The 21,722-nt window shown below is 52.1% G+C and overlaps 1 protein-coding gene across 1 annotated transcript in view; it reads right to left on the bottom strand.

Moving 5' to 3' along the window:
• grinaa (glutamate receptor, ionotropic, N-methyl D-aspartate-associated protein 1a (glutamate binding)) overlaps nucleotides 1-18,875 on the bottom strand; it is a 98,583-nt gene extending 79,708 nt beyond the window's left edge. Inside the window, exon 1 of the mRNA XM_038798625.1 lies at nucleotides 18,744-18,875. The gene's annotated coding sequence lies outside the window, so the exon portion shown is untranslated. The remainder of the gene's footprint in view (nucleotides 1-18,743) is intronic.
• Between the last annotated feature and the right edge of the window lie 2,847 nt (nucleotides 18,876-21,722).

Raw genomic sequence — 21,722 nt, 5'->3', positions numbered from 1 at the left:
AAGGGGCAATTTATCATGGACAATCCACCTAAGCTGTACTTCTTTGGACTGTGGGAGGAAACCGGAGCACCCGGAGGAAACCCATGCAGACATGGGAAGAAAGTGCAAACTCGACACAGTCACCCACTGGCGGAATTGAACCTGGGACCCTGGCGCTGTGAGGCAGCAGTGCTAACCACTATGCCACTGTGCTGCCCAGCTGTACCCCGTTGTGCTCACAAATCTTGATTTCTCCAAATCTCTATCCGGAGCGATTTTTAAGTTGATTAAATCCAGTCTTCTGGTTACTCTATCAAATTCTTCAAAATATTAAAAAGCATCTATTAAACCGTTACTGTGAATCTGTTCCTTTATCTCAAACCTAACCCTGTAGTTATGAGGTGCGATTCACCGAGCCCTGCGCCGGGCCGGAGAATCGCCGCAACCGTGCCACGCCGCCCCGGCGCTCGATTCTCCGTGGTGCGGAGAATCGGCGCCATTTGCGCCGGCACATTTGGTGTGACGCCAGTCGCAGGCCGCTGCACGAGGCCAGGCCACCGATTCTCCGGCCCGGATCGGCCGAGCGGAAACGGCAAAGTCCCGCCGGCACCGTTCACCCCTAGTCGCTGCCGGCGGGAACTCTGCGCGAAGGCTCGTGGGGCGGCCTGTGGGGCAGGGGAAAGCGCTCCTTCACCAGGTGGGGGGCCTCCGGTGGGGTCTGTCCCGCGATTGGGGCTCACCGATCGGCAGGCCGGCCTCCCCCCCCTCCCCCCCCGGGCCTACTTTCTTCCGCTTCCGGCCCCAGAACCCCCGCGCCATGTTGCATCAGGACCGTAGCGTTGAAGAAGTCCCCCGCGCATGCGTGAGTTGGCGCGGCGCCCATTTGGCGCTGGGAAGGGAGCCTGGAGTGGCATGAACCGCTCCAGCGCCATGCTGGCTGGCCCCCTGTGGGGGACAGAATCGGTCGTCCCCATGCCCGTTTCACGCCGTCGTGAAATGCGACGGCATTCACGACGGCACGAACACTTAGTCTCCATTTTGGAGAATCGCCCCCATAGTTTCCCACCCTTGAAATGTTCCAGGTGAATTTATACTGTAAACGCTCTTTGGCTTAATGACTATTTTGTAATGGGCTGACCAAAACTTCAGAGACAATCTGTGCTTTTTGCTCTATTTCTAAAATTCATGATTTTTCTCCTTAATGTACTTTTCATTCAAGCAGCCCCTTTTTTGAAACAAATGGGATAAATCGGACTAGGCGAGTTGCTCTTACTAAGAGCTAGCACATAACACAATGGGCCCAATGGTCTCCTTCTGTGCTGTAGCCATTCTATCATCAACAGAGCAGGTAAATTTTCATCAGTTGCTAGAGTGAAACAGCTTCTTTAAGGAACCTGTCTCAATTCTGCCATCTTCAAATGATCTATTTCTGACCCTGACCAGTGGTGTATAAATATCCATGACTGATGCGAATGGAAGGTGAGCAGTGAACACGCTCCAATGTTCCCGCAAATCTAGAAAACATGTTGCCTTGGTCCTTTTGCCAATCACCTGAATTAACCTTTCACGTTCTTGACCCTTCATAGAGTCATAGAGGTTTACAGCATGGAAACAGGCCCTTTGGCCCAACATGTCCATGCTGCCCAGTTTATAACCACTAAGCTAGTCCCAATTGCCTGCATTTGGCCCATAACCCTCTATACCAGTGTTCTTCAAACTTTTTTTCCAGGGACCCATTTTTACCAACTAGCCAACCTTCGGGACCCAACCCAGACGACCTTCCCGACCCACGCCGGCCAGCCTTCACGACCCTCACCGGCCGGCCTGCGCACGACCCACCATTTTCTCTTACTTTGTTTGCTGCATTGTCAAAAATGGAGGAAATGGTTTTGGATCCCTTTGGCCCTCATACACGCTCCTCCAATGGAACCTGTTGGATGAAGGTGAAGCCCTACGGTGTCGGAAAGTTGGAGTCTCCATCTGTCCAAAGTTCTGCATTTTTTTCCTGTAACATTTTATCAAATAAAACCCCCCGAAATTGTAAAAAAAAATAAAAATAAAATGAATAAAATAAATTAATAAAATGAATAAAATCTCCCGAACTTATAAAACAAAAGGCTGTGACCGTTTTTTTTTTAATGCGGCCGCACTGCGCATGCGTGCCAGATCAACGGCGTGCATGCGCAGTGCGGCCGCATTTTTGTTTATTTCTTTGCGGCCATTCTGAAGGCCTCTTGCAGCCGGCGTTAACAACAGCCGGCTGCTGCGGCTGTTGCGTGCAGATTTGCGCAATTGGGAGCTCAGCAACCCTCCCGACACCTCCACGCGACCCAACCGCGGGTCGCGGCCCCGTGTTTGACACTGCCTGCTCGATACCCAGCTTTCTCATATTACTGAATAAATACTTTTTTAAAGACTCACCTCTACTACTGCCTCTGGCAGCTCGTTCCTGACACACACCACCCTGTGTGTGAACAAATTACCCATCTGGACCCTTCTGTATCTTTCCCCTCTCACCTTAAACTTTTGCCCTCTAGTTCCTTACCTTTGGGAAAATATGTTGACTATCTACCTTATCTATGCCCCTCCATTATTTTATAGATCTCTACAGGTTCACCCGTAAGCCTCCTACACTCCAGGGAAAAAAGTCCCAGTGTATCCAGCCTCTCCTCATAACTCAAACCATCAAGTCCCGGTAACATCCCAATAAAATCTTTTCTGCACTCTTTCTAGTTTATAGGGTGACCAGAACTGTACACAGTATTCCAAGTGTGGCCTGACTAATGTTTTGTCCAACTTCAGCAAGATATCCCAACTCCTGCATTCAATGTCTGACCAATGAAACCAAGATGTGGAGATGCCGGCGTTGGACTGGGGTGAGCACAGTAAGAAGTCTTATAACACCACGTTAAAGTCCAACATGTTTGTTTCAAATACTAGCTTTCGGAGCACTGCTCCTTCCTCAGGTGACCCCTCATTCCTCATTCACCTGAGGAAGGAGCAGTGCTCCGAAAGCTAGTGTTTGAAACAAAGTGCTCCGAAAGCTAGTGTTTGAAACAAACATGTTGGACTTTAACCAGGTGTTGTAAGACTTCTTACTGCAATGACACCAAGCATACTGAATGCCTTCTTAACCACCCTGTCCATCTGTGACTCCACTTTGAAGGAGCTATGAACCTGTACAAAGATCTCTTTGTGCTACATCTTTCCCAAACACCCTACCCTTAACCGAGTAGGTTCTGCCCCAATTCGATCTACCAAAATGCCTCATCTCACATTTATCTAAATTAAACTCCATCTGCTATTCATCGGCCCACTAGCCCAATTGGTCACGATCATGTTGCAATCTTACATAACCTTCTTCACTGTCCACTATGCCACCAATCGTGGTGTCATCTGCAAACTTACTAACCATGCCTCCTAAATTCTCATCCTAAATCATCAACATAAATAACAAATAGCAGTGGACACCGCACTGATCCCCGAGGCAAACCGCTGGTCACAGGCCTCCAGTTTGAAAAACAACCCTCTACAACCACCGAGGTGTCTTTTGTCGTCAAGCCAATGTTGTATCCAATTGTCTACCTCACCCTGGGATTTAACCTTATGAACCAACCTATCATGCAGTACCTTGTCAAAGGCCTTGCTAAAGTCCATGTAGACAAGGTCCACTGCACTGCCCTCATCCACCTTCTTGGTTATGCCTTCAAAAAACTCAATCAAATTCGTGAGACACCATTTTCCACTCAAAGCCATGCTGACTGTCCCAAATCTGTCCTTGCCTCTCTAAATGCCTGTAGATCCTGTCTCTCAGAATACTTTCCAACAACTTACCCACCACGGACGTTAGGCTCACCGGTCTGTAGTTCCCAGGTTTTTCCCTGTGGCCCTTCTTAAACAGAGGCACAATATTTGCTTCCCTCCAATCTTCAGTCACCTCACCTGCTGCTGGTGACCATTCGAATATCTCTGCCAGGGGACCTGCAGTTTCCTTCCGAGCCTTCCACAACGTCTAGGTATACATTTCATCAGGTCCCGGGGATTTATCTATCTTGATGCGCTTTAAGGTTTCCAGCACCTCCTTCTCTGTAATATGTACACTCCTCAAGACATCACTATTTATTTTCCCAAGTTCCCTAATATCCATGCCTTTCTCAACAGTGATGTGGAGATGTCAGCGTTGGACTGGAGTGAGCACAGTAAGAAGTCTTACAACACCAGGTCAAAGTCCAACAGGTTTGTTTCAAATCACTAGCTTTCAATGCACTACTCCTTCCTCAGGTGAATGAAGTAGGTTCTAGAAACATATATATATATAGGAAAAGTCAAAGATGCAACACAATGCTTTGAATGCGAGCATTTGCAGGATTAAGTCTTTACAGATCCAAAGAGAGGGGTAATCCCAGGTTAAAGAGGTGTGAATTGTCTCAAACCAGGACAGTTTATTTCTTAACAGTAAATACCAATGAGAAATATTAATTTAGGATCTCGCCTAACTCGCACATAGATGACCTTGTAGATCCTCAAGAAACCCTATTCTCTCCCTCGTTACTCTTTTGATCTTATGTATTTGTAGAAGCTCTTTGGATTCTCCTTTGCCTCATCAACCAAAGCAATCTTATGCCCCCTTTTAGCCCTCTTGATTTCTCTCTTAACTCTACTCCGACAACCTCTATACTCTTCAAGGAATCTGCTTGATCCCAGCCTTCTTCTTTTTGATCAGGGTCTCAATATCCTGAGTCATCTAGGGTTCCCTACTTCTACCAGCCTTGCTCTTCACTCTAAAAGGAATGTAATTACTCTGAACTCTGGTTAACACATTTTTGAAAGCCTCCCACTTACCAGCCATGCCTTTGCCTGCCAACAGTCTCCCCCAATCAACTTTTGAAAGTTTCTGTCTCATCAAAATTGGCCTTGCCCCAATTTAGAATTTGGGCCAGACTTATCATTCTCCACAGCTATCTTAAAACTAGTGGAATTATAGTCATTCGTCCCAAACTAACACTTCTGTCACCTGCCCTTCCTTATTTCCAAGAGGTGGTCATTCCTCCTGAATACACTCAACAAATAGCTCTCCATCCAAGCCTCTAATACTATGGCTGTCCCAGTCAATGTTGGGAAAGTTAAAGTCCCCAACTATTACCCCCTATTTTTCTTGCAGCTATCTGTAATATCCCTACACATTTGCTTCAGGATTTTGAAAAAGGATTTTGTTAAAAAAGGAGAAATGTCAGCTGATAAAATGGTAAATATTAATAATACACTCCTGGTAACATTTAGCAGAAGGGGTAAAAACAATCCTTTAACACTTTTAGCTTTTCCAGTGTCAAGGTAAATTTGCCAACAGCAGTGAGCACTCGACCACACCCACACATTTGTCGAATGCTGATAATGCCCGAGAAAAGATTGCCTATTTACCAGGCTTAAAGAGCAGTCACCCCAAACACTGACATTCTCTGCATACTGCTGCATTGCATTACATCACTCTGCTGTGTAGGTAGGCCTGCAGTTCAACACTACAAGTCAGACATATGACAACTAAAAGATCCTCTCTAAATTATCGCCAAGGACAAAACACATCACAATCAAAAAAGGCACCTTTTTCACCCATACCATGGCAAATTTTCCCTTCAGAAAAACATGCAATTTTGAATACCTGGGACGGGAGGGTGGTTACAAAAATCGAAAGGCAGCCAAGGCATGGAGGAATTTGAAACAAGGATGTTAATTTTAAAACATTTTTAAAATGCCTTCAGTCTTCCCAATGTTGAGTTGGAGGAAATGTCTGTTCAAACAAGCTGCACAACAAATCAATCGATGGCACGATGTAAGGAAAGAGAGAGTGAGGCAGGGTGTCACTGCTGTACGTGAATACGGAGAGGTTTTTGTTGGATGACGTCACTAATGGGCAGTATATGGATGAGAAACAGAAGGCAACCATGGATAGAATGGGGGTGGGGGACGGGGGGGGGGGGGGGGGGGGGGGCAGGGGACTGGGCGTGATCTTCCCAAGAGGAAACAAAGTCCCCGAGTGAGTGCGTTTAGCCGCGTTTTTCTGGCACTCACTGCAGAGAAATATGCTATTCAGCACAACTTGCTTTGAATGAGGGGCCTGAACGGGGAACGTGTAGCCAAGGTCGCACATAGCACCGTAATGGGGAGCTCCGCTCGCCGAAACTCCCGTTGAAGCGAGACATCTCCGAGGCGCCAAAAAGAATCCCCGGCCTCCCTCCAGCCCAAATGCAATATGGGAGGGTCCGTTTCCCCCCCACCCCCCCCCCCCCCCCACACACACACACACACACACACACACGGCAACCCCAGCCCGATCGCACGCTCGCAAAAAAATTCCAACTTGGCACTGCATCTTGGCAGTGCCAAGCTGGCATCCAGGTGTCACTGCCAGGGTGCCAAGCAGTGCCAGGGCATCACCCTGCCCAAAGGGCATGCAACTAGGGGTCTCCAGTCTCTTTGAAGACTTCCACGAGTCCATCTGGTCCCCGTTTGTGGTCCTCGAGCGAAGAGATTGAATCCCAAAGCCTCAGGTATCTCAGGAATCTGCACATTAGAGTCCACTTACAGCCTTGCTCTAATATGCAGATTTGCCAAAAAGTGATCCCACCCATTGTGGGCAGGATTCCCCTTGCAACTTCTTGCGAGATTGTGTTAAATCACGCGAGGCATTGTGAGCCGTGTAGGCCCCGGGAACGGGGTCTCCCAGCTTTCACCGGCCACGCCCCACCGCAGCTAGCTGCTTTTCCGTCGTAGCATGGCTGGAGGATCGAGCCCTGTGTGAGCAGGAAAAGAAGCCAATTCAGGCAATTCTCTCTGGCTACAACTGTATAGAAAGGAATGTAACCATCAAGCTGGACAACAGAGGAGAGGAACTGGAGGAGGATAGTGGGGCGAACCATGGCCAAGGCTGCAGACCATGGAAGGAATAGTTTATCACAGTCAATCACAAGAGGTCATGATGTGGAGATGCCGGTGTTGGACTGGGGTGAGCACAGTAAGAAGTCTTACAACACCAGGTTAAAGTCCAACATGTTTGTTTCAAACACCAGCTTTCGGAGCACTCCTCCTTCAGGAGCAGTGCTCCGAAAGCTAGTGTTTGAAACAAACATGTTGGACTTTAACCTGGTGTTGTAAGACTTCTTACTGCAATCACAAGAGGTGTCACCTGTAGTTTTACTAAGAACTATATTGCTGGGCTGGTGAAAACCTGATGGAAGGGCTTGCCAAAATAGACTTGTGGGAAAAGACTTAGGAAGCAAAAGGATAAGTTTGGAGATGCCAGTTGAGCTGCAGACTTCAATAAAAGTGTTAGCCTATTTACACTTCTCAATCGTGCTTGTAAATGGAGTGCTCGTCAAATCTAACATTAATAACCAGCTGCTGCTGCTTCAAAAGCTATCAGCATGTGTGCCTCTTCATACAAGTACATGGATTTTAAATCTAGAAGCTCCACAAGAATTATTTCAAAGACTGTTCATAGGAATGCTGAGAGTGAGGCCTCATTAACACACAAGACAAAAACCTTGGGAACCTTGATAAAATTTAAGGGGCCTACTACGGACAACAACCAATAACTAGAGCCACAAGTGATGAAATGTATCCCAGGAAGTTGTGGGAGGCTAGGGAGGAAATTGCCAGGCCCTAGCTGAGAGGTGACTGAAGATTGGAGGGTAGCAAATGTTGTGCCCTTGTTTAAGAAGGGCGATAGGGATAAGCCTGGGAACTACAGACCGGTTAGCCTTACTTCTTTTGTGGGTAAATTGTTAGAAGGTATTCTGAGGGACAGGATCTACAGGCATTTAAACAGGCAAGGACTAATTAGGGAAAGTCACCATGGCTTTGTAAGGGGAAAGTCATGTCTCACAAATGTGATTGAGTATTTTGAAGGGGTAACCAAGAAGGGAGATGAGGGCAGTGCAGTTGACATTGTCTGCATGGACTTTAGAAAGGCCTTTGCAAGGTACCACATGGTAGGTTGTTGTAAAAGGTTAAATCTCACAAAATCCAGTGAGAGGTAGCCAATTGGAGACAAAATTGGCTTGGCGGTCAAAGCCAAAGGGTGGTTGTGGAGGGTTGTTTTTCAAACTGGAGGCCTGTGACCAGCAGTGAGCCTCAGGGATCGGTGATGGGTCCACTGTTATTTATTATATATATGAATGATTTGGAAGAGAATGCAAGAGATATGGTTAGTAAGTTTGCAAATGGCACCAAGATTGGTAGCATAGTGGATAGTGAAGGTTATATAAGATTACAACAGGATCTTGACCAATTGGGCCAGTGGACCGCTGAATAGCAGATGGAGTTTAATTTGGCTGAATGAGGTGATGCATTTTGGTAGATCAAATCAGTTAATGGTAGGGAGTTGGGGAGAGTTACAGAACAAAGAGATGCAGGGGTCCAGGTTCATAGCTCCTTGAAGGTGGAGTCGCAGGTGGACGCAGGTGAAGAAGGCATTCAGTATGCTAGGTTTTATTGATCAGGATATCGAATACAGGAGTTGGGACATCTTGTTGAAGTTGTACAAGACATTGATAAGACCACACTTGGAATACTGTGTTCAGTTCTGGTCACCCTATTATAGGAAGGATATTGTTAAACTAGAAAGAGTGCAGAAGAGATTTACGAGGATGCTGCCAGGACTTGATGGTCTGAGTTATAAGGAGAGGCTGGGACTGTTTCCCTGGACCGTAGGAGGCTTAGGGGTGATCGTATAGAGGTCTATAAAATAATGAGGAGCAAAGATCAGGTAGATAGTAAACATGTTTGCCCAATGGTAAAGGAGTCCAGAACGAGAGGTCATAGGTTTAAGGTGAGAGGGGAGACATACAAAAGAGACGAGAGGGGAAATTTGTTCACACAGAGGGTGGTGAGCATCTGGAATGGGCTGCCAGAGGCAGTGGTAGAGGCGGGTACAATTTTTTCCTTTAAAAAGCAGTTAGACAGTTACATGGGCAGGGTGGGTATAGAGGGATATGGGCCAAATGCAGGCAAGTGGGACTGGGCAGCATGGACAAGCTGGGCCGAAGGGCCCGCTTCCGTCCGTAAACATCTTTGATTCTATGACTATAACTCTAAGTCGAATCAGAAGCTGTATTACGACAGGGAAAAGTCAACACCCACAATCTTTTCCTTATAAGATGGACAACAGATTGGGTTTATTGTTGAGGTTGATATTTGAAAGCTTCCAGTTATCAGCCAAACAATTACCTCATTCAGGCAATAAATCAAAGTGGCAATCTGCAAAGCAGCTACTCAATGCATCGCACTCCCACTTCCAGATAACTGGATAACTGCTTGCACATTAAAGAAACCATCTCCAACAGGCAGTTGTGGAACTTGAAAGTAACTACATCAAGAAACCAACACAGTGTGCCACAATGCATTTTTACATTTAATTCATCCTTTAACTGTGGTGACATAACCACTGTAGTGATGTGTACTTGCAGTAGGGGGATGTATGGCTGTACCTGTAATACAGGTTCCTCCGGTAAGCCCCTGCCGGCTAGCTCCGCCCACAGGGAGCTTGTGTATAAATATGTGTGCGAGTCACTCAGACCCTAGTCTACAGTTGCAGATGGAGGAATAGCATCGCACAGCAATAAAGCCTCTATTGCACTACTCTCTCGTCTTTGAGTATAATTTATTGCTGTGTGATTTTCTGTTCACCATGGACATCAGAATCAAGCCTGACCGTCTGCAGCTGGATCCGCAGTCGCCTCACGCTAGAAAATACTTTGTTCACTGGCTGGCAGTCTTCGAGGCCTACATCTCTTCAGTGGACCCTCCCCCAACGGAGGCTCAGAAAAAGCAACTCCTGTACTCCAGACTTAGCTCCAGTGTCTTTCCGCTAATTCGAGATGCGACTGACTACACCACAGCTATGGAACTCAAGGAGAACTATGCACAGTCGGCGAACACCCTGTTTGCGAGGCATCAACTCTCTACTCGCGTCCAGCAGCTGGGTGAGCCGATTGAGGACTTCTGGAGGGCCCTTATAGCTCTGGTACGAGACTGCGACTGCCGGGCCCTTACAGCCACGGAACACTGACTTACTCATGCACGATGCCTTTGTTACAGGCATTGCATCGGACACCATCCGGCAACGACTGCTGGAAGGGGCCGCCCCCGACCTCGCGGCCACAAAGGCCCTGGCGCTTTCCATGACGGCCGCCTCCCATAGTGCGCGATCTTACTCCGCTAGCTACTCGGCCCACCCGTCCTACCCCTCGTGGACCCCGCAAACGGCCCCCAGGCCCACCCGTCCTACCCCTCGTGGACCCCGCAAACAGCCCCCCAGGCCCACCCGTCCTACCCCTCGTGGACCCCGCAAACGGCCCCCCCAGCAGCCGCCCCCGCGCACTACGCCTGCGCTGCTCGCCGGATCACGCTCCCTGGGGGTCTCCATTGTTACTTCTGCGGTCAGCAGAAGCACCCCTGCCAGCGCTGCCCGGCCCCCACCGCGACCTGCAAAGCTTGTGGCAAGAAAGGCCACTTTGCAGCGGTGTGTCAGTCCCGGACGGTTGCCGCTATCGCGCCCCCGGTCCCCTTGCCTCAGCCGCTCGCTCAATGGGCCCCGCCGTCCGCTTTCCCCGACCCCACGTGCTATCCGTGGGCGCCGCCAACTTTCGCAGCCCCCGCCACGTGCGCTCCATGCGCGCCGCCATCTTCATCCACCACCGCCAAGTGCGTTCCATGGGCGCCGCCATTTTGTCCCAACCCCACAACGTGTGCTCCATGGGCGCCACCATTTTAGCACAGGTACTCCAGACGCCGCCATTTTGTCCTCCCCCGGGACGGGGCCACGGGTCGCTACCGCTCCTCGCCGGACTCATCTGACTCGACCGCCGATCGCCTGCTACTCGCCTCCGTTACGCTCGACTAGTTGCGTCCTCGTAACCTGGCACCCTCTTCCACATCGGTGCTGGTCAACAGCCACGTGGCCTCTTGCCTCATCGACTCCGGGAGCACCGAGAGCTTCGTCCACCCGGACACGGTAAGGCGCTATTCCCTTGAGGTCCATCCCGCCAACCAGCAGATCTCTCTCGCCTCCGGGTCCCACTCTGTCCCGATCTGGGGTTTCTGCCTGGTTAAACTTACTGTACAGGGCGTGGAATTCGACCGTTTCCGTCTGTGCATTCTCCCCAACCTCTGCGCGTCACTCTTACTAGGCCTGGATTTCCAGTGCAATCTCCAGAGCCGTACCCTCAAAGTCGGCGGACCCCTACCTCCCTTCACCGTTTGCGGCCTCGCGGCCCTCAAGGTCGAGCCTCCCTCACTCTTTGCCAATCTGACCGCAGACTGCACGCCCGTCGCCATCAGGAGCAGACGGTACAGCACCCAGGACAAGGCCTTCATCAGGTCCGAAGTCCAGCGGCTGCTTCGGGAGGGTATCATTGAGGCCAGCAACAGCCCTTGGAGAGCCCAGGTAGTAGTGGTTAAGACCGGGGAGAAGCACAGGATGGTCGTGGACTACAGCCAGACCATCAATCGGTACACGCAGCTCGACGCGTACCCCCTCCCCCGCATTTCTGATATGGTCAATCAGATTGCACAGTACCGGGTCTTCTCTACTATTGACCTGAAATGCCCCCACCACCAGCTCCCCATCCGTAAATCAGACTGTCCCTACACTGCCTTCGAGGCAGACGGTCGTCTGTACCAATTTCTTAGGGTTCCCTTCAGCGTCACGAATGGAGTCTCGGTATTTCAGCGAGAAATGGACTGAATGGTTGACCGGTACGGACTGCAGGCCACCTTCCCGTACCTCGACAATGTCACCATCTGCGGCCATGACCAGCAGGACCATGATGCCAACCTTTCTAAATTCCTCCACACCGCATCGCTCCTTAATCTCACGTACAACAAGGAGAAGTGCGTGTTCCGCACAGACCGCTTAGCCATCCTTGGCTACGTAGTCTAAAACGGACTACTGGGGCCCGACCCCGACCGCATGTGTCCCCTCATGGAGCTCCCCCTCCCCCACTGCCCCAAGGCCCTCAAACGCTGCCTTGGGTTCTTTTCTTATTACGCCCAGTGGGTCCCACAATACGCGGACAAGGCCCGCCCACTTATCCAGTACACACATTTTCCCCTCTCGGCCGAGGCACAACAGGCCTTCGCCCGTATTAGAGCAGACATAGCCAGGGCCGGAATGCACTCAGTAGACGAGACACTGCCTTTCCAAGTAGAAAGCGATGCTTCAGATGTCGCACTTGCCGCCACGCTGAATCAGGCAGGCAGACCCGTGGCATTCTTTTCCCGCACCATCCACGCCTCCGAAATTCGGCATTCCTCTGTTGAAAAGGAGGCCCAGGCAATCGTTGAAGCGGTGCAGCACTGGAGGCATTACCTGGCCGGCAGGAGATTCACTCTCCTCACTGACCAACGGTCGGTAGCCTTCATGTTCAACAACACGCAGCGGGGCAAGATCAAGAATGACAAAATCTTGCGGTGGAGAATCGAGCTCTCCACCTTCAACTACGAGATCTTATATCGCCCCGGCAAGCTCAACGAGCCCCCAGACGCCCTCTCCCGAGGTACATGTGCCAGCGCACAAGTGATCCAGCTCCGTGCCTTGCACGAGGGCCTTTGCCATCCAGGGGTCACTCGCTTGTACCATCTAATCAAAGCCCGCAATCTGCCCTACTCCGTCGAGGAAGTACGGACAGTCACCAGAGACTGCCAGATCTGTGCCGAGTGCAAGCCGCACTTCTACCAGCCAGATCGCGCGCGCGCCTGGTGAAAGCGTCCCGCCCCTTTGAACGCCTCAGCGTGGACTTCAAAGGGCCCCTCCCCTTCATCAACCGCAACACCTACATCCTTAGTGTGGTCGATGAATTTTCTAGGTTCCCCTTCGCCATCCCATGCCCGGATATGAACGTGTTTTTGCCTTCCCTCGGAAGTCTACATCCGGGGGTCGCTCCCGACGTGGCTCACGGCTCCAGGCCTAGTCCTTCTCCGTAGGCATGTCCGGCACCACAAGGCGGAACCCCTGGTGGACAAAGTACACCTTCTCCACGCCAACCCTCAGTATGTCTACGTGGAGTTCCCCGACGGCCGCCAGGACAGTCTCGCTCCGGGACCTGGCTCCCTCAGGTGCCGATCCCATGCCCACGCCCCCTTTTCCCCCTGCGCCACCCTCTTTTTCCCCAGCGCCCCCCTATTCGTCCCCACCAGGTCCATCCCTCGTCCCCCTGCCCACACTGGAGGACACGGAAGATTTTGGCTCGCTCTCGGAGTCATCCGCCATCAGCCAGCACCAACACCGCCAGCACCTGCACCGACATCGCCACCACAGCTACGCCGATCACAGCGGAACATTCGACCGCCGGTTCGGCTCAACCTGTGACCTGCTGGACTCTTGGTTTTCTTTGTTTGGACCCTCTTGTAAATAGCTCATCCTTTGTTTTATAGTTACACATCACCCCCGCCGGACGTGAATGTGGTGATATAACCACTGTAGTGATGTGTACTTGCAGTAGGGGGATGTATGCCTGTACATGTAATACAGGTTCCTGCGGTAAGCCCCTGCCGGCTCGCTCCACCCACAGGGAGCTTGTGTATAAATATGCGTGAGAGTCACTCAGACCCTAGTCTACAGTTGCAGATGGAGGAATAGCATCGCACAGCAATAAAGCCTCTATTGCACTACTCTCTCGTCTTTAAGTATAATTGTTAGTGCTACATTAACATAAATGAGCTGTGCTTTTTCTGGTCCAAGGACTCTCCTAAGATTGTTCCAAGTATGCAGCCTGAACCCCTCCCCCAACCACCACCCCCTACCCCACAGTCTCCCAAGGATGGTCAGTACTGGAATAAAAGTAATAATAAACTTTATTAATGTTACAAGTAGGCTGTGACACTAAGACAGCCTATCAAGTTACCGCAATCAAGTTACTGTGAAAATCCCCTGGTCGCCACACTCCGCGCCTGTTCGCGTATACGGAGGGAGAATTCACAATGTCCAATTCACCTAAGAAGCACGTCTTTCAGGACTTGTGGGAGGAAACCTGAGCGCCCGGAGGAAACCCACGCAGACACAGGGAGAGCATGCAGACTCCGCACAGACAGTGACCCAAGCCGGGAATCAAACCGGGGTCCTGGCACGGAAGCAACAGTGCTAGCCACTGTGCGACTGTGCCACAAGACAGGTGACCCATATGACAAACAATTGAGCACAAGCTTAAAGCAATGAGCTGAATCTTAAATGGCAGTCGGAGATAAATGATTAGTCGGCAATCTGTTCCAAAGCAAAATGTCAGACTGCAACATTTCCACACAAAGACTTTAAAAGTCACAGCTTCCTACAAGAACCAAGTACAATTTTATCACAACCTGATGAAGAAATCCACTTAACTACTACATTTCGGCTAACGAGAAATTTAAATTCACGGCTCAATACAAGGGGATTCACCTCGTCTTTCTTGAAGAGGCTAACTGCATTGACGTCAAGATGCTAATCGAACACCCATTTCTGTGGACAGCAGAGGTCCACATACTTCTAGCCCAGGCTAGGGACACTGATGGGGCTGGCAGAAGGATGCTCCTCTCTCCGGAGGGGGGGGGGGGGGGGGGGGGGGGGAGGGGGCTCGTAGGAGGAGGCTACACTCTTGGAGGAGGGGGACCGGCAGGAGGAGGCTCCTCTCTCAGGGGAGGGGGGCGGGAGACTGGCACCGGGAGGCTCCTCTGGGGGGAGGAACACTGGCAGGAGGAGGAGGCTCCTCTCTCCGGTTGGGCGGGGGCGGGCGGGGAGATTGGCAGGAGGAGACTCCTCTCAAGGGGGGGGGGACTGACAGGAGGCAGCTCCTCTCTCCAGGGGAGGGGGGAACTGGCTCTGGGGGGGTGGGGGGGGGGGCGGCTGGCAGGAGGAGGCCCCTCTCTCAGAGGAGGGGTGGGAGACTGGCACCAGGAAGCTCCTTTCAGGGGGACAGGACGGGGCTATTGGCAGGAGGAGGTACCTCTTTTGGGGGGGGGGGAAGAGAGGAGAACGGGCAGGGGGAGGAGAACGGGCAGGGGGAGGCTCCTCTGTGGGGGACGGGGGGGATAGGCAGGTGGGGGCACCTCTCTGTGGGGACGGGGAGGTGGAGGCTCCTCTCTGTGGGGGGGGGGGGCAGGAGGAGGCTCCTCTGGAGGGGGGGGCAGGTAGAGGCTCCTGTCTTCGGGGGGGGGGGGGGGTAAAAAAAAACCAGGGGGTGCAGTGGCTGTCATCCTGGAGCTCACCATCCAGACCACCTTCAATATATTGGACACAAACAGACAGTCAGGAATAAAAGAATGACTAAGGTAAGAGTAGGGCCAGTCAACGACAGTAGAGGGAAGTTGTGCGTAGAGTCCGAGTTGACAGGAGAGGTGCTAAATGAGTATTTTTCATCAGTATTCACACAGGAAAAAGACAAAGTTGTTGAGGAGAATACTGAGATAGAGACTACTGGACTAGAAGGGCTTGAGGTTCATAAGGAGGAGGTGTTAGCGATTCTGGAAAGTGTGAAAATAGATAAGTCCACTGGGCCGGATGGGATTTATCCTAGTATTCTCTGGGAAGCTAGGGAGGAGATTGCTGAGCCTTTGGCTTTGATTTTTAAGTCAACTTTGTCTACAGGAATAGTGCCAGACGCCTGGAGGATAGCAAATGTTGTCCCCTTGTACAAGAAGGGGAGTAGAGATAACCCCGGTAACTATAGACCAGTGAGCCTTACTTCTGTTGTGGGAAAAGTGTTGGAAAGGTTTATAAGAGATAGGATGTATAATCATCTGGAAAGGAATAATTTGATTAGAGATAGTCAACATGGTTTTGTGAAGGGTAGGTCGTGCCTCACAAACCTCACTGAGTTCTTCGAGAAGGTGACCAAACAGATGGATGAGGGTAAAGCAGTTGATGTGGTGTATATGGATTTCAGTAAACCTTTTGATCAGGTTCCCCACGGTAGGCTATCGCAGAAAATACAGAGGCATGGGATTCAGGGTGATTTAGCAGTTTGGATCAGAAATTGGCTAGCTGATAGAAGACGAAGAGTGGTGGTAGATGGGAAATGCTCTGACTGGTGTCCAGTTACTAGGGGTGTGCCACAAGGATCTGTTTTGGGGCCGTTGCTGTTTGTCATTTTTATAAATGACCTGGAGGAGGGCGTAGAAGGATGGGTGAGTAAATTTGCAGATGACACTAAAGTCGGTGGAGTTGTGGACAGTGCAGAAGGATGTTACAAGTTACAGAGGGACATAGATAAGCTGCAGAGCTGGGCTGACAGGTGGCAAATGGAGTTTAATGCAGAAAAGTGTGAGGTGATTCATTTTGGAAGGAATAACAGGAAGGCAGAGTACTGGGCTAATGGGAAGATTCTTGGTAGTGTGGACGAGCAGAGAGATCTCGGTGTCCATGTCCATAGATCCCTGAAAGTTGCCACCCAGGTTGAGAGGGTTGTTAAGAAGGTGTACGGTGTGTTAGCTTTTATCGGTAGAGGAATTGAGTTTCGGAGCCATGATGTCATGTTGCAGTTGTGCAAAACTCTGGTGCGGCCACATTTGGAGTATTGTGTGCAGTTCTGGTCGCCACATTATAGGAAGGATGTGGAAGCATTGGAAAGGGTGCAGAGGAGATTTACAAGAATGTTGCCTGGTATGGAGGGAAGATCATATGAGGAAAGGCTGAAGGACTTGAGGCTGTTTTCGTTAGAGAGAAGGTTAAGAGGGGACTTAATTGAGGCATACAAGATGATCAGAGGATTAGATAGGGTGGACATCGAGAGCCTTTTTCCTCGGATGGTGATGTTCAGCACAAGGGGACGTAGCTTTAAATTGAGGGGAGATAGATATAGGACAGATGTCAGAGGTAGGTTCTTTACTCAGAGAGTAGTAAGGGCGTGGAATACCCTGCCTGCAACAGTAGTGGACTCGCCAACACTAAACGCATTCAAATGGTCATTGGATAGGCATATGGACAATAAGTGAATAGTGTAGAGGGACTTTACAGGGGTTTCACAGGTCGGTGCAATATCGTGGGCTGAAGGGCCTGTACTGCGCTGTTATGTTCTATGCTGTTACCATGGGGGGGGGGGGGACAACGACTGTCAGGGGGGTGGAGGGGGACAACGACTGTCAGGGGGGTGGAGGGGGGGCGGCTGTCAGGGGGGTGGAGGGGGACAACGACTGTCAGGGGGGGGAGGGGACAACGACTGTCAGGGGGGTGGAGGGGGGGACAACGACTGTCGGGGGGTGGAGGGGGCGACGACTGTCAGGGGGGTGGAGGGGGACGACGACTGTCAGGGGGGTGGGGGGGACCGCGACTGTCAGGGGGGGGGGGTGGAGGGGGGGCAACGACTGTCAGGGGGGTGGAGGGGGACGACGACTGTCAGGGGGGTGGAGGGGGGGCGACGACTGTCAGGGGGCGACTGTCAGGGGGTGGAGGGGGGGCCGACTGTCAGGGGGGTGGAGGGGGGGCCGACTGTCAGGGGGGTGGAGGGGGGGCGACTGTCAGGGGGGTGGAGGGGGGGCCGACTGTCAGGGGGGGTGGAGGGGGGGCCGACTGTCAGGGGGGTGGAGGGGGGGCCGACTGTCAGGGGGGTGGAGGGGGGGCCGACTGTCAGGGGGGTGGAGGGGGGGCCGACTGTCAGGGGGGTGGAGGGGGGGCCGACTGTCAGGGGGGTGGAGGGGGGGCCGACTGTCAGGGGGGTGGGGGGGGGGCCGACTGTCAGGGGGGTGGAGGGGGGGCAGACTGTCGGGGGGTGGAAGGGGGGGTACCCGTACTGTCAGGGGGGTGGAGGGGGGGCCACCCGACGTTACAGGGGGGTGGAGGGGGGGGGGGCCGGACTGTCAGGGGGGTGGAGGGGGGGGCCGACTGTCAAGGGGTGGGTGGAGGGGGGCAGGACTGTCAGGTGGGGTGGAGGGGGGGCACGGACTGTCCGGGGGAGGGGGGGCCGACGGTCAGAGTGGGAGGGGTGCGGCTGTCATGGGAGGGGGGGGCGGCTGTCAGGGGGAGGGGGGGGGGCCTCTTCAGGCGGGTGAGGGGGGGCGGCTGTTTTCGGGGGGGGGGGGAGGCTGGCAGGGGACGGGGGGGCGGCTGTCAGGGGGCATGGGGGGGGCGGCCTTGGGGGGGGGGGGGCTGTCAGGGGGATGGGTGGGCGGCTTCAGGGGGAGGGGGGGATGTCAGGGGAGGGGGGGGCGGCTGTCGGGGGGGGCGGCTGTCAGGGGGAGGGGGGGGGCGGCTGTCAGGGGGAGGGGGGGGCGGCTGTCAGGGGGAGGGGGGGGCGGCTGTCAGGGGGAGGGGGGGCTGTCAGGGGGAGGGGGGGCGGCTGTCGGGGGGGGCGGCTGTCAGGGGGAGGGGGGGGCGGCTGTCAGGGGGAGGGGGGGGCGGCTGTCAGGGGGAGGGGGGGCTGTCAGGGGGAGGGGGGCTGTCAGGGGGAGGGGGGCTGTCAGGGGGAGGGGGGGTTCAGCAGCAGCCGCTCTAATCCCATCCTCACCGTCTCTGACGCACCAAGAATTTCTCAGAGAGCGGGGGGGGGGGGGGGGGGTCCGAAACAATTTAAATTTGACAATTCCGAATTGTTCAATGTTCCTGTCAGCTTGTATTTTCCCCCCCACTGCGGACAGGCGGCGCCGACATTTTGTCTCCATCCCCATCCTTTGATTTATTAGTTAGTTATCCATTCGTATTCATTTTTGACCAATTCACCGTCGAACGACGGTGTTTTTGTTTGAATCGTGTGTATATATAAATAAATACGCAAGGTTGGCCGCCGGGCCTCTCAGTGACTTACCGCTGCCGCTCCGCTCGGTGCTGCTGTCCCGGAGCCGCTCTCCGTCTCTCAGCCGGCTTCAGACAAGCGCTGGTCACGTGCTCAGCGTCACTCATCCGCCATTCACCATCCCAGCCGCCAGGGGGCGAAAGGGAGAGCCATCTGCTGGAGGTGGATGTTGATGTGGAGGATGAGGAGGGGAGAGAGAAACCAATGGGCTCTGGTGTTTCTCCTGTTTCTGGACCCCCTCATTTCTCTCCACCCACCCTTTACCTCTCCCTCAACCACTATGCAGAGGGTGGTGACGGTCTGGGAGGCGGGTAGCCTCACATCCTTTTAAAAAGTACCCGGGCGAGCACTTGGGCGCACGTCAAGGGCGTGGGCCAAGCAATATAATCTGGAACAAAGAACAGAACAGCACGGTGGTTAGCACAATTGCTTCACAGCTCCAGGGTCCCAGGTTCGATTCCCGGCTTGGGTCACTGCCTGTGCAGAGTCTGCACGTTGTCTGCGTGGGTTTCCTCCGGGTGCTCCGGTTTCCTCCCAAAGTCCAAAGATGTGCGGGTTAGGTGCATTGGCCATGCTAAATTGCCCTTAGTGTTGGGTGGGGTTACTGAGTTATGGGGATAGGGTGGAGGTGTGAGCTTGGGTAGGGTGCTCTTCCCAAGAGCAGGTGCGGACTCGATGGGCCAAATGGCCTCCTGCACTGTAAATTCTATGAAATCTATGAACAGGCCCTACCGCCCTCATAGCTGTTTGCCGCCATGCTGAAATGAAATGAAAATCGCTTATTGTCACAAGTAGGCTTCAATGAAGTTACTGTGAAAAGCCCCTAGTCGCCACATTCCGGCGCCTGTTTTGGGAGGCTGGTACAGAAATTAAACCGTGCTGCTGGCCTGCCTTAGATCATAGATCACAGAATTAAAGTGCAGAAGGAGGCCATTTGGCCCATCGCGTCTGCACCGGCTCTTGGAAAAAGCACCCTACCCAAGTCCATACTTCCACCCTATCCCCATAACCCAGTAACCCCACCCAAAACGAAGAGAAATTTTGGACATTCAGGGCAATTTAGCATAGCCAATCCACCTAGCCTGCACATCTTTGGACTGTGGGAGGAAACCGGAGCACCCGGAGGAAACCCACGCACATACGGGGAGAACGTGCAGACTCCACACAAACAGTGACGCAAGCCGGGATTCGAACTTGGGACCCTGGAGCTGTGAAGCAATTGTGCTAACCACTATGCTACCGTGCTGCCTTGGTCTGCTTTCAAAGACAGCGATTTAGCCCTATGCTAAACCAGCCTATCTAAACTAAAATCTTCTGCACTTCCAGGGTCCATCTCCCTCTATTCCCATCCAATTCATGTATTTGTCAAGATGCCCCTTAAACGTCAATCTAATCTTTGTTAGTGTCACAAGTAGGCTGACATTAACACTTCAATGAAGTTACTGTGACAATCCCCTAGCCACCACATTCCGGGGCCTGTTTGGGTACACTAAGGGAGAATTCAGAATGTCAAATTCACCTAACAGCACGTCTTTCGGAACGTGTGGAGGAAACCAGAGGAAACACACACACATAGAACATAGAACAGTACAGCACAGAACAGGCCCTTCGGCCCTCGATGTTGTGCCGAGCAATGATCACCCTACTTAAACCCACACTTGCAGAAAATATACAGACTCCACACAGGCCACAAAGCCGGGAATCAAACCCATTCCCTGGCACTGTAAAGCAACAGTGCTAACCACTTGGATTTGGGTTTATTGCCCCAGGTACAGTGAAAAGTCTCGCTCTGCGTACAGTCCAGGCAGATCGTTCCATACATGAAAAACATAGTACACACGATAGATACATTTGTTCATAAGTTCATATGATATAGGAGCAGAATTAGGCCAATCAGCCCATCGAGTCTGCTCTGGCATTCAATTATGGCTGATATGTTCCTCGTCTGCTGATTACAATGCTACAGACCACGAGCTGGATTACAAAATTAGCCAGAGCATCTCCTCCCGAGAACACGTGACCTAGGAGCGGGAGTCGGCAATTTAGTCTCCCCAGCCTAAACACCCTCAATGTGATCCTGGTTGATCCCATCTTAGCCTCAACTCCACTGGCCTGTCTATCCTCCATAACCTTTCAACCCATTACCAATTAAAAATCTGTCTGACTCCTTCTTAAATTTACTTACTGTCCCAGCATCCACCACACTCTGGGGTAGCGAATTCCACAGATTCACAGCCTTTTGGGAGAAGTAGTTTCTCCTCAAATCTGTTTTAAATTCTACCTCTTGTTCTAAGATTATAGAACATAGAACATAGAACAGTACAGCAGAGAACAGGCCCTTCGGCCCTCAATGTTGTGCCGAGCCATGATCACCCTACTCAAACCCACGTATCCACCCTATACCCGTAACGCAACAACCCCCCCTTAACCTTACTTTTATTAGGACACTTCGGGCAATTTAGCATGGCCAATCCACCTAACCCGCACATCTTTGGACTAAGGGAGGAAACCGGAGCACCCGGAGGAAACCCACGCACACTGGGGGAGGACGTGCAGACTCCACACAGACAGTGACCCAGCCGGGAATCGAACCTGGGACCCTGGAGCTGTGAAGCATTTATGCTAACCACTATTTACGCTAACCACCATGCTACCCTGCTGCCCTGCATGCTACCCTGCTGCCCCCATGCTACCCTGCTGCCCCCCATGCTACCCTGCTGCCCCCTCTGGTCCTCTTATGACCTCTGGTTTTAGAATGCCCACAAGAGGAAGCATCAGTTCCATGTCTACTTTATCCATACCTTTTAGCATGTTGTATCCCTCAATTAGATCTCCCCACATTCTTCTAAACTCTGGAGAATATAGGCCTAAACTGTTCAATCTCTCATACGACAAACCCCTCATCTCTGGATTCAATCAAGTGAACCTCCTCTGAACTGCCTCCAATGCCACTACATCTTTCCTCAAATTAGGGGACCAAAACTGTGCACA

This window comes from Scyliorhinus canicula, chromosome 5, assembly GCF_902713615.1.
Source record: "Scyliorhinus canicula chromosome 5, sScyCan1.1, whole genome shotgun sequence".
Lineage (NCBI taxonomy): Eukaryota > Metazoa > Chordata > Chondrichthyes > Carcharhiniformes > Scyliorhinidae > Scyliorhinus > Scyliorhinus canicula.
This window is presented reverse-complemented; position numbering and strand designations above follow the sequence as displayed.